The sequence below is a fragment of the Babylonia areolata genome, chromosome 25 (genome assembly GCF_041734735.1).
Source record: "Babylonia areolata isolate BAREFJ2019XMU chromosome 25, ASM4173473v1, whole genome shotgun sequence".
Taxonomy (NCBI): domain Eukaryota; kingdom Metazoa; phylum Mollusca; class Gastropoda; order Neogastropoda; family Buccinidae; genus Babylonia; species Babylonia areolata.
Window position 1 is genome coordinate 202497 of NC_134900.1, and position 11134 is coordinate 213630.

The following is an 11134-nucleotide window of genomic DNA, read 5'->3' on the forward strand; positions in this document are numbered from 1 at the left end:
TAGTGTTAGTGTTGGTGAGACACAGCAGTAGTGTTGGTGTTGGTGTTGGTGAGACACAGCAGTAGTGTTGGTGTTGGTGAGACACAGCAGTAGTGTTAGTGTTGGAGAGACACAGCAGTAGTGTTAGTGTTGGTGAGACACAGCAGTAGTGTTAGTGTTGGTGAGACACAGCAGTAGTGTTGGTGTTGGTGAGACACAGCAGTAGTATTGCCTAATATTTCTCATTCTCTTTGCTTTGTTTCATTTGTAGCTATATCTGTACTGTATCTGAAATCATGAGACTGAAGACATCTTTCCTTTTTATTCTTTTATTTTTATTTTTCAGCAGATCCTTACACTCTGCCTTGGTGCGTCATGGGGGACAATTCACCACCCATCACCCTTAGAGCAATTCAGCCAACTTCTGTGTCATTCAGCAAGCCAGGATAAATTGAAACCAACTCTTTGTAATTCAGCTAAACACAGTAAATTGAAACCAACTCTTTGTAATTCTGCTAAACACAGTAAATTGAAACCAACTCTTTGTAATTCAGCTAAACACAGTAAATTGAAACCAACTGTTTGTAATTCAGCTAAAACACAGTAAATTGAAACCAACTCCTTGTAATTCTGCTAAACACAGTAAATTGAAACCAACTGTTTGTAATTCAGCTAACCACAGTAAATTGAAACCAACTCTTTGTAATTCTGCTAACCACAGTAAATTGAAACCAACTCTTTGTAATTCTGCTAACCACAGTAAATTGAAACCAACTCTTTGTAATTCAGCTAAACACAGTAAATTGAAACTCTCTGTTGTTCAGCTGACCACAATAGTTTGAAATCAACTCTTTGTAGTTCAACTAACCACAGTAGCTTGAAACTAACTCACTGTCTTGAGTCACAACATCAAAAAAGTCTACGTTCCCTTACCCTAACGTTGATCCTACAGCTGTCCTTCAACAAAAAACATTCATGAAAACTGAAACTCAGACCTCCCAAACAAAAAAGCTTGTAGTGTATTTAACCCTTTCACTGCCAGTCAATTTAGAGTACAAAATTCCCTTGTGCTATCAACGCAGAAACTATGGTGTCTAAGAATAGCCGGGGATTCCCCCTGTGATGTGTAGAAGATATGGACTATCCTACCAACGAAAATAAAGAGCAGTAGGTTTGTGGATAACAGGCCCATGATCTGGTAACCCTTCAGTGACATGGGTCCTCTACCTAGCTGATGCATAAATGAGAGTTTGGCAGTGAAAGGGTTAATAGAAGTTAATCAGACACAAGTATATGTGCATTCAAGAATAACATACCACACACATACAAGTATGTGCATACACAAGCACAAACACACATGCACATGTACACACACAACCAGCAGAAATTCAGGAAGCATGTCAGTCAATAAGATGGTAGGCAGACAAAGCAGACGTGTTGTGAGAAACTGTTCAAACTGAACTGGGGTATCCATGTGATCAGTTAGAAGAGAACACTGGGACAAGATCAGAAAAAGAGAACTGGTCCTGGGATTTTGCTTCCTTCGAAAATTGTCAGCACTGCGATCAGTATTCGAGTGTACATATGAAGGAGTATCTAACGTTGTGGTGACACCTGTCAAGATAATAATAATAATAATAATAATAATAATAATGGATACTTATATAGCACACTATCCAGAAATCTGCTCTAGGTGCTTTACAAAAACGCTTTTGATAACATAAAACATTATATCTATGTTACATACACACACCAAAATGTGACCACGCATACACACACACACACACGCACGCACGCACGCACGCGCACACACACACGCACGCACACACACACACACACACACTGCATACATACATTTTAACATACATGTGTATCTAACAGCTACCCTAACAAATACGCACACATAGGCAGGCACAAACTTACATAAACACACGCACACACAATACACATTCATATACATGCATGTAGTTGTGGACCTGCCACAATTGAACTTATTGCTGAGGGAAAAGGTGAGTTTTGAGACGAGATTTAAAAGATGCGAGGGAATCAGAATGACGGAGGTTATCAGGGAGCTTGTTCCACGTCTTTGGCGATTGAAAAGAAAACGATCTGTGTCCATAGGTCTTACTTCTGACGTGAGGTATCCTGAGAAGTCGAGTATCAGAGGAAGAACGGAGCTGGCGAGACGGGGTATAGATATGGATGAGTTCAGAAAGATACTTGGGGCCAGATCCGTTGACTGCAGAAAAGGTCAGAGTGGATAGCTTATAGTCTATTCGATCAGAAACAGGCAACCAGTGGAGAGACTGAAGGAGAGGAGAAACATGGTCAAATTTAGAAGCTCTGCAAATGAGTCTGGCAGCGTTATTCTGAATTCGTTGGAGTCTGTCTAACAGGTATTTGGGAAGGCCGGCCAAAAGAGAGTTGCAGTAATCCAATCTTGAGAGAACCAGAGAGCATACAAGTGTCTTTGTTGCATCGGTTGAGAGATAGTGGCGGATAGAGCTGATTCTACGCAGTTCCAAATAGGCAACTTTACAGATATTCGAAATGTGCTGTTGGAAGGAAAGAGACTGGTCCAGGATTACACCAAGACTGCGAACAGAGGGAGAAAGTGAAACAGGTGTGCTATTGATCAGAACAGAGTCAGGAAAGGAAGGATGTTGACGAAACTTCTTTGGACAGGTTATCATCAATTCAGTCTTATCATCATTTAATTGCAGCTTGTTGAGAGTCATCCAGTCCTTTAGGCCAGCAATGCACTCCTGTGTTTGAGTCACCAGTGCATCAAATTCAGCTATGGAAGATGAAGGAGTATCTAACGTTGTGGTGACACCTGTCAAGATGAAGGAGTATCTAACGTTGTGGTGACACAGGTACAGATATAAGAGTATCTAACGTTGTGGTGACACCTGTCAAGATGAAGGAGTATCTAACATCGTGGTGACACCTGTCAAGATGTAGGAGTATCTAACATTGTGGTGACACATGTCAAGATGAAGGAGTATCTAACATCATGATGACACCTGTCAAGATGAAGGAGTATCTAATGTCGTGGTGACACCTGTCAAGATGAAGGAGTATCTAACATCGTGGTGACGTATCTAACATCATGATGACACATGTCAAGATGAAGGAGTATCTAACGTTGTGGTGACACAGGTACAGATGTAGGAGTATCTAACATCGTGGTGACACATGTCAAGATGTAGGAGTATCTAACGTTGTGGTGACACAGATAAAGATGAAGTATCTAACATTGTGGTGACACAGGTACAGATATAAGAGTATCTAATGTTGTGGTGACGCCTGTCAAGATGAAGGAGTATCTAACATCGTGGTGACACCTGTCAAGATGAAGGAGTATCTAACATCGTGGTGACACATGTCAAGATGAAGGAGCATCTAACGTCGTGGTGACACATGTCAAGATGAAGGAGTATCTAACGTCGTGGTGACACCTGTCAAGATGAAGGAGTATCTAACATTGTGGTGACACATGTCAAGATGAAGGAGTATCTAACATCGTGGTGACACATGTCAAGATGAAGGAGTATCTAACGTTGTGGTGACACAGGTACAGATGAAGGAGTATCTAACATCATGGTGACACATGTCAAGATGAAGGAGTATCTAACATTGTGGTGACACAGGTACAGATGTAGAAGTATCTAACGTTGTGGTGACACAGATAAAGATGAAGTATCTAACATTGTGGTGACACAGGTACAGATGTAGGAGTATCCAACATTGTGGTGACACAGGTACAGATGTAGGAGTATCTAACATTGTGGTGATACGTCAAGATGAAGGAGTATCTAACATCGTGGTGACATATGTCAAGATGTAGGAGTATCTAACGTTGTGGTGACACAGATAAAGATGAAGTATCTAACATTGTGGTGACACAGGTACAGATATAAGAGTATCTAATGTTGTGGTGACACAGGTACAGATATAGGACTACCTAACGTTGTGGTGACACAGGTAAATATATAGGAGTACCTAACATTGTGGTGACACAGATACAGATGTAAGAGTATCTAATGTTGTGGTGACACAGGTACAGATGTAGGAGTATCTAACGTTGTGGTGACACATGTCAAGATGTAGGAGTATCTAACGTTGTGGTGACACAGGTACAGATGAAGGAGTATCTAACGTTGTGGTGACACAGGTACAGATGTAGGAGTATCTAACGTTGTGGTGACACATGTCAAGATGTAGGAGCATCTAACGTTGTGGTGACACAGGTACAGATGAAGGAGTATCTAACGTTGTGGTGACACAGGTACAGATGTAGGAGTATCTAACGTTGTGGTGACACATGTCAAGATGTAGGAGTATCTAACATTGTGGTGACACAGGTAAAGATGCAAGAGTATCTAACATTGTGGTGACACAGGTACAGATGTAGGAGTATCTAACGTTGTGGTGACACATGTCAAGATGTAGGAGTATCTAATGTTGTGGTGACACAGGTACAGATGAAGGAGTATCTAACGTTGTGGTGACACAGGTACAGATGAAGGAGTATCTAACGTTGTGGTGATATAGTTAAAGATGTAGGAGTATCTAACGTTGTGGTGACACAGGTACAGATGTAGGAGTATCTAACGTTGTGGTGACACAGGTAAAGATGTAGGAGTATCTAACGTTGTGGTGACACAGGTACAGATGTAGGAGTATCTAACGTTGTGGTGACACAGGTAAAGATGTAGGAGTATCTAACATTGAGGTGACACAGGTACAGATGTAGGAGTATCTAACGTTGTGGTGACACAGGTAAAGATGTAGGAGTATCTAACGTTGTGGTGACACAGGTAAAGATGTAGGAGTATCTAACGTTGTGGTGACACAGGTAAAGATGTAGGAGTATCTAACATTGAGGTGACACAGGTACAGATGTAGGAGTATCTAACATTGTGGTGACACATGTCAAGATGTAGGAGTATCTAACGTTGTGGTGACACATGTACAGATGTAGGAGTATCTAACGTTGTGGTGACACAGGTAAAGATGAAGTATCTAATGTTGTGGTGACACAGGTAAAGATGTAGGAGTATCTAACGCTGTGGTGACAAAGGTACAGATGTAGAAGTATCTAATGTTGTGGTGACACAGGTAAAGATGAAGTATCTAACGTTGTGTTGACACAGGTAAAGATGTAGGAGTACCTAACGTTGTGGTGACACAGGTACAGATGTAGGAGTACCTAACGTTGTGGTGACACAGGTAAAGATGAAGTATCTAATGTTGTGGTGACACAGGTAAAGATGTAGGAGCATCTAACGTTGTGGTGACACAGGTAAAGATGAAGTATCTAACGTTGAGGTGACACAGGTAAAGATGTAGGAGCATCTAACGTTGTGCTGACACAGGTAAAGATGTAGGAGCATCTAACGTTGTGGTCACAAGGGGGAATCAGGTAGGGGAGGGGGTTGAACCTTTCTGGGTGATCTGTCGATGAATCTGGAACAGTTCACAGGTTACCTCCCCTTCTGTGATTCTCTGCATTCTGTCCTCCTGGTCCTGTCACACACACACACACACACACACACACACACACACACACACACACACACACAGAGAAACAGACACACCAACATCCACACACAGACACAGACACACACACAGAAACAAGCACACCAACACACACACACACACACACACACACACACACACACACACACACACACACACACACACTCACACACATATCAGATAGATCAAATTATTCATCATTGTGACAATATTAAATTACCTGTGCTTAGGTTAAGAGTTTCACATTTGAGCATAATATTTATATGCAAGACATTCAACAGGCACTACGGAATACTACGCATCACTAGATAATATCAGTGGATAGACATCAATGAACACTAAAAATATCTTCATAAAATATCAATAAACACAATAAAGCACTGGATACAATATCAATGTATATTACAAATCACTGGATATCAATGAACACTATAAATCCCTGGATAAAATATCAATGAACACAATAAATCACTGGATAAAATATCAATGAACACTATAAATCCCTGAATAAAATATCAATGAACACTTTAAATCCATGGGTAAAATATCAATGAACACTGTAAATGACTGGATAAGATAACAATAAACATGATAAATCAATGAATGAAATATCAATGAACACAAGAAATCACTGGATAAAATATCAATGAACATTATAAATCAATGAAGAAAATATCAATGAACACAAGAAATCATTGGATAAAATATCAATGAACATTATAAATCAATGAAGAAAATATCAATGAACATGATGAATCACTGGATAAAATATCAATGAACATTATACATCAATGAATAAAATATCAAAGAACACAATAAATCACTGGATAAAATATCAATGAACATTATACATCAATGACTAAAATATCAATAAACACACTAAATCACTGGATAAAATGTCAATGAACACAACAAATCACTGGATCAAATATCAATGAACACAATAAATCACTGGACAAAATACCACTGAACACAATAAATCACTGGATAAAATATCAATGAACATTATAAATCACTGGATAAAATATCAATGAACACAATAAATCACTGGATAAAATATCAATGAACATTATAAATCACTGGATAAAATATCAATGAACACAATAAATCACTGGACAAAATACCACTGAACACAATAAATCACTGGATAAAATATCAATGAACATTATAAATCACTGGATAAAATATCAATGAACACAATAAATCACTGGATAAAATATCAATGAACATTATAAATCACTGGATCAAATATCAATGAACACAATAAATCACTGGATCAAATATCAATGAACATTATAAATCACTGGATAAAATATCAATGAACATTATAAATCACTGGATCAAATATCAATGAACGCAATAAATCACTGGATAAAATATCAATGAACATTATAAATCACTGGATAAAATATCAATGAACATTATAAATCACTGGATAAAATATCAATGAACACTATAAATCACTGGATAAAATATCAATGAAAGGTAAACAAATAAAATACTGTTGATCACTGTCAAACACAATACAATACAACACAAAACAGAGGGATACAGACACAAAACACAGAGGGATAGAGACACAACATTGGGATACAGAGGCAACACAACACAACACAGAGGGATACAGACACAACACAGGGATACAGACGCAACACAGAGGGATACAGACACAACACAAGACAACACAGAGGGATACAGACACAACACAATACAGAGGGATACAGACACAACACAACACAACACAGAGGGATACAGACACAACACAGAGGGATACAGACGCAACACAACACAACACAGAGGGATACAGACACAACGCAACACAGAGGGATACAGACACAACACAGAGGGATACAGACACAACACAACACAACACAGGGATACAGACGCAACACAACACAACACAGAGGGATACAGACACAACGCAACACAGAGGGATACAGACACAACACAGGGATACAGACGCAACACAACACAACACAGAGGGATACAGACACAACACAGGGATACAGACGCAACACAACACAACACAGAGGGATACAGACACAACACAGGGATACAGACGCAACACGACACAACACAGATGGATACAGACACAACACAACACAACACAGAGGGATACAGACACAACGCAACACAGAGGGTACAGACACAACACAACACAACACAACACAACACAGAGGGATACAGACATGACACAACAGAGGGATACAGACACAACACAGAGGGATACAGACACAACACAACACAACACAGAGGGATACAGACACAACACAACACAACACAGAGGGATACAGACACAACACAACACAACACAGAGGGATACAGACACAACACAACACAGAGGGATACAGACACAACACAACACAACACAGAGGGATACAGACACAACACAACACAGAGGGATACAGTCACAACACAGAGGGATACAGACACAACACAACACAACACAGAGGGATACAGACACAACACAACACAGAGGGATACAGACACAACACAACACAACACAGAGGGATACAGACACAACACAACACAGAGGGATACAGTCACAACACAGAGGGATACAGACATTACACAACACAACACAGAGGGATGCAGATACAACACAGAGGGATACAGACACAACACAGAGGAATACAGACACAACACAGAGGGTATACAGACACAAGACAGAGGGGCAGACACAACACAACACAGAGGAACAGAGGGATACAGATACAACACAACACAGATGGATACAGACACAACACACACACAACATAGGGGGATACAGACACAGCACAACACAGAAGGACAGAGGAATACAGACACAACACAACACAGATGGATACAGACACAACAAAACACAACACAGAGGGATACAGACACAACACAGAGGGATACAGACACAACAAAACACAACACAGATGGATACAGACACAACAAAACACAACACAGAGGGATACAGACACAACAAAACACAACACAGAGGGATACAGACACAACACAAGACAGGGATACAGTCACAACACAGAGGGATACAGACACAACAAAACACAACACAGAGGGATACAGACACAACACAACACAGAGGGATACAGACACAACACAACACAACACAACACAGAGGGATACAGACACAACACAACAGAGGGATACAGACACAAGACAGAGGAATACAGACACAACAAAACAACACAGAGGGATACAGACACAACACGACACAACACAACACAACACAGAGGGATACAGACACAACACAACACAGAGGGATACAGACACAACAAAACACAACACAGAGGGATACAGACACAATACAAGACAGAGGGATACAGTCACAAAACACAGGGATACAGACACAACAAAACACAGAGGGATACAGACACAACACAACACAGAGGGATACAGACACAACAAAACACAACACAGAGGGATACAGACACAATGCAAGACAGAGGGATACAGTCACAACACACAGGGATACAGACACAACAAAACACAACACAGAGGGATACAGACACAATGCAAGAGAGAAGGATACAGTCACAACACAACACAGAGGGATACAGACACAACACAACATAACACAGAGGGATACAGTCACAACACAGAGGGATACAGACACAACACAGAGGGATACTGACACAACACAACACAGAGGGATACAGTCACAACACAGAGGGATACAGACACAACACAAGACAACACAGAGGGATACAGACACAACACAACACAGAGGGATACAGACACAACACAACACAACACAGAGGGATACAGACACAACACAGGGATACAGACACAACACAACATAACACAGAGGGATACAGACACAACACAGAGGGATACAGACACAACACAACACAGAGGGATACAGACACAACACAACACAGAGGGATACAGACACAACACAACACAGAGGGATACAGACACAATGCAAGACAGAGGGATACAGACACAACACAGAGGGATACAGACACAACAAAACACAACACAGAGGGATACAGACACAACACAACACAGAGGGATACAGACACAACAAACACAACACAGGGATACAGACACAAAACTACACAACACAGAGGGATACAGACACAACACAACACAGAGGGATACAGACACAACACAACACAGAGGGATACAGACACAACACAGGGATACAGACACAACAAACACAACACAGAGGGATACAGACACAACACAGCACAACACAACACAGAGGGATACAGACACAACACAACACAACACAGAGGGATACAGACACAACACAACACAGAGGGATACAGACACAACACAGAGGGATACAGACACAGACACAACAAAGGGATACAGTCACAAGACAACAGAACACCGAACGACCCAGACAGGCAGACCTGCAGTAAGGATGCCCGTTTCTCCAGCTTCAGTTCCAGACTGGTCCTGTTGGCGTCTTGCTGCTGCTGCCACTCTCTGCGCTTCTGTCCGGCAGTGCGTCCCGCCATCACCCTGCCCAGCTCTGTGTCTTCATGCAGCACACTGCGACCCCTGCAACACACACCTGTCTATCTGTCTGTCTATCCGTCTGTTCATCTGTCTGTCTGACCGTCCATCTGTCTGCCTGTCAGTCCGTCCCTCAGTCAGTCAATTTATCAGTCTGTAGGTCTGTCTCCTCTCTCCACAGTCTGTAGGCCTGTCTCCTCTCCTCTCTCCACAGTTTGTAGGCCTGTCTCCTCTCCTCTCTCCACAGTCTGTAGGTCTGTCTCCTCTCCTCTCTCCACAGTCTGTAGGTCTGTTTCCTCTCTCCGCAGTCTGTAGGTCTGTTTCCTCTCTCCACAGTCTGTAGGTCTGTCTCCTCTCCTCTCTCCACAGTCTGTAGGTCTGTCTCCTCTCTCCACAGTCTGTAGGCCTCTCTCCTCTCCTCTCTCCACAGTCTGTAGGTCTGTCTCCTCTCTCCACAGTCTGTAGGCCTGTCTCCTCTCCTCTCTCCACAGTCTGTAGGTCTGTCTCCTCTCCTCTCTCCACAGTCTGTAGGCCTGTCTCCTCTCTCCACAGTCTGTAGGTCTGTCTCCTCTCTCCTCTCTCCACAGTCTGTAGGCCTGTCTCCTCTCCTCTCTCCACAGTCTGTAGGTCTGTCTCCTCTCCTCTCCACAGTCTGAAGGTCTGTTTCCTCTCCTCTCTCCACAGTCTGTAGGCCTGTCTCCTCTCCTCTCTCCACAGTCTGTAGGTCTGTCTCCTCTCCTCTCTCCACAGTCTGTAGGCCTGTCTCCTCTCCTCTCTCCACAGTCTGTAGGTCTGTCTCCTCTCTCCCCTCTCCACAGTCTGTAGGTCTGTCTCCTCTCTCCACAGTCTGTAGGCCTGTCTCCTCTCCTCTCTCCACAGTCTGTAGGTATGTCTCCTCTCCTCTCTCCACAGTCTGTAGGTCTGTCTCCTCTCTCCACAGTCTGTAGGTCTGTCTCCTCTCCTCTCTCCACAGTCTGTAGGTCTGTCTCCTCTCCTCTCTCCACAGTCTGTAGGTCTGTCTCCTCTCCTCTCTCCACAGTCTGTAGGCCTGTCTCCTCTCCTCTCTCCACAGTCTGTAGGTCTGTCTCCTCTCTCCACAGTCTGTAGGTCTGTCTCCTCTCCTCTCTCCACAGTCTGTAGGCCTGTCTCCTCTCCTCTC

The 11134-nt window shown here is 42.3% G+C and overlaps 1 long non-coding RNA gene across 1 annotated transcript; it reads right to left on the minus strand.

The window, feature by feature from the left end:
* Positions 1-4597: 4597 nt before the first annotated feature.
* On the minus strand, positions 4598-10001 carry LOC143299722 (uncharacterized). Its single transcript, XR_013057559.1, has 2 exons — positions 9870-10001; positions 4598-5511 (listed from the first exon to the last, which is right to left on the minus strand). It is a non-coding gene; the product is annotated as an uncharacterized LOC143299722 (long non-coding RNA).
* Positions 10002-11134: the final 1133 nt, after the last annotated feature.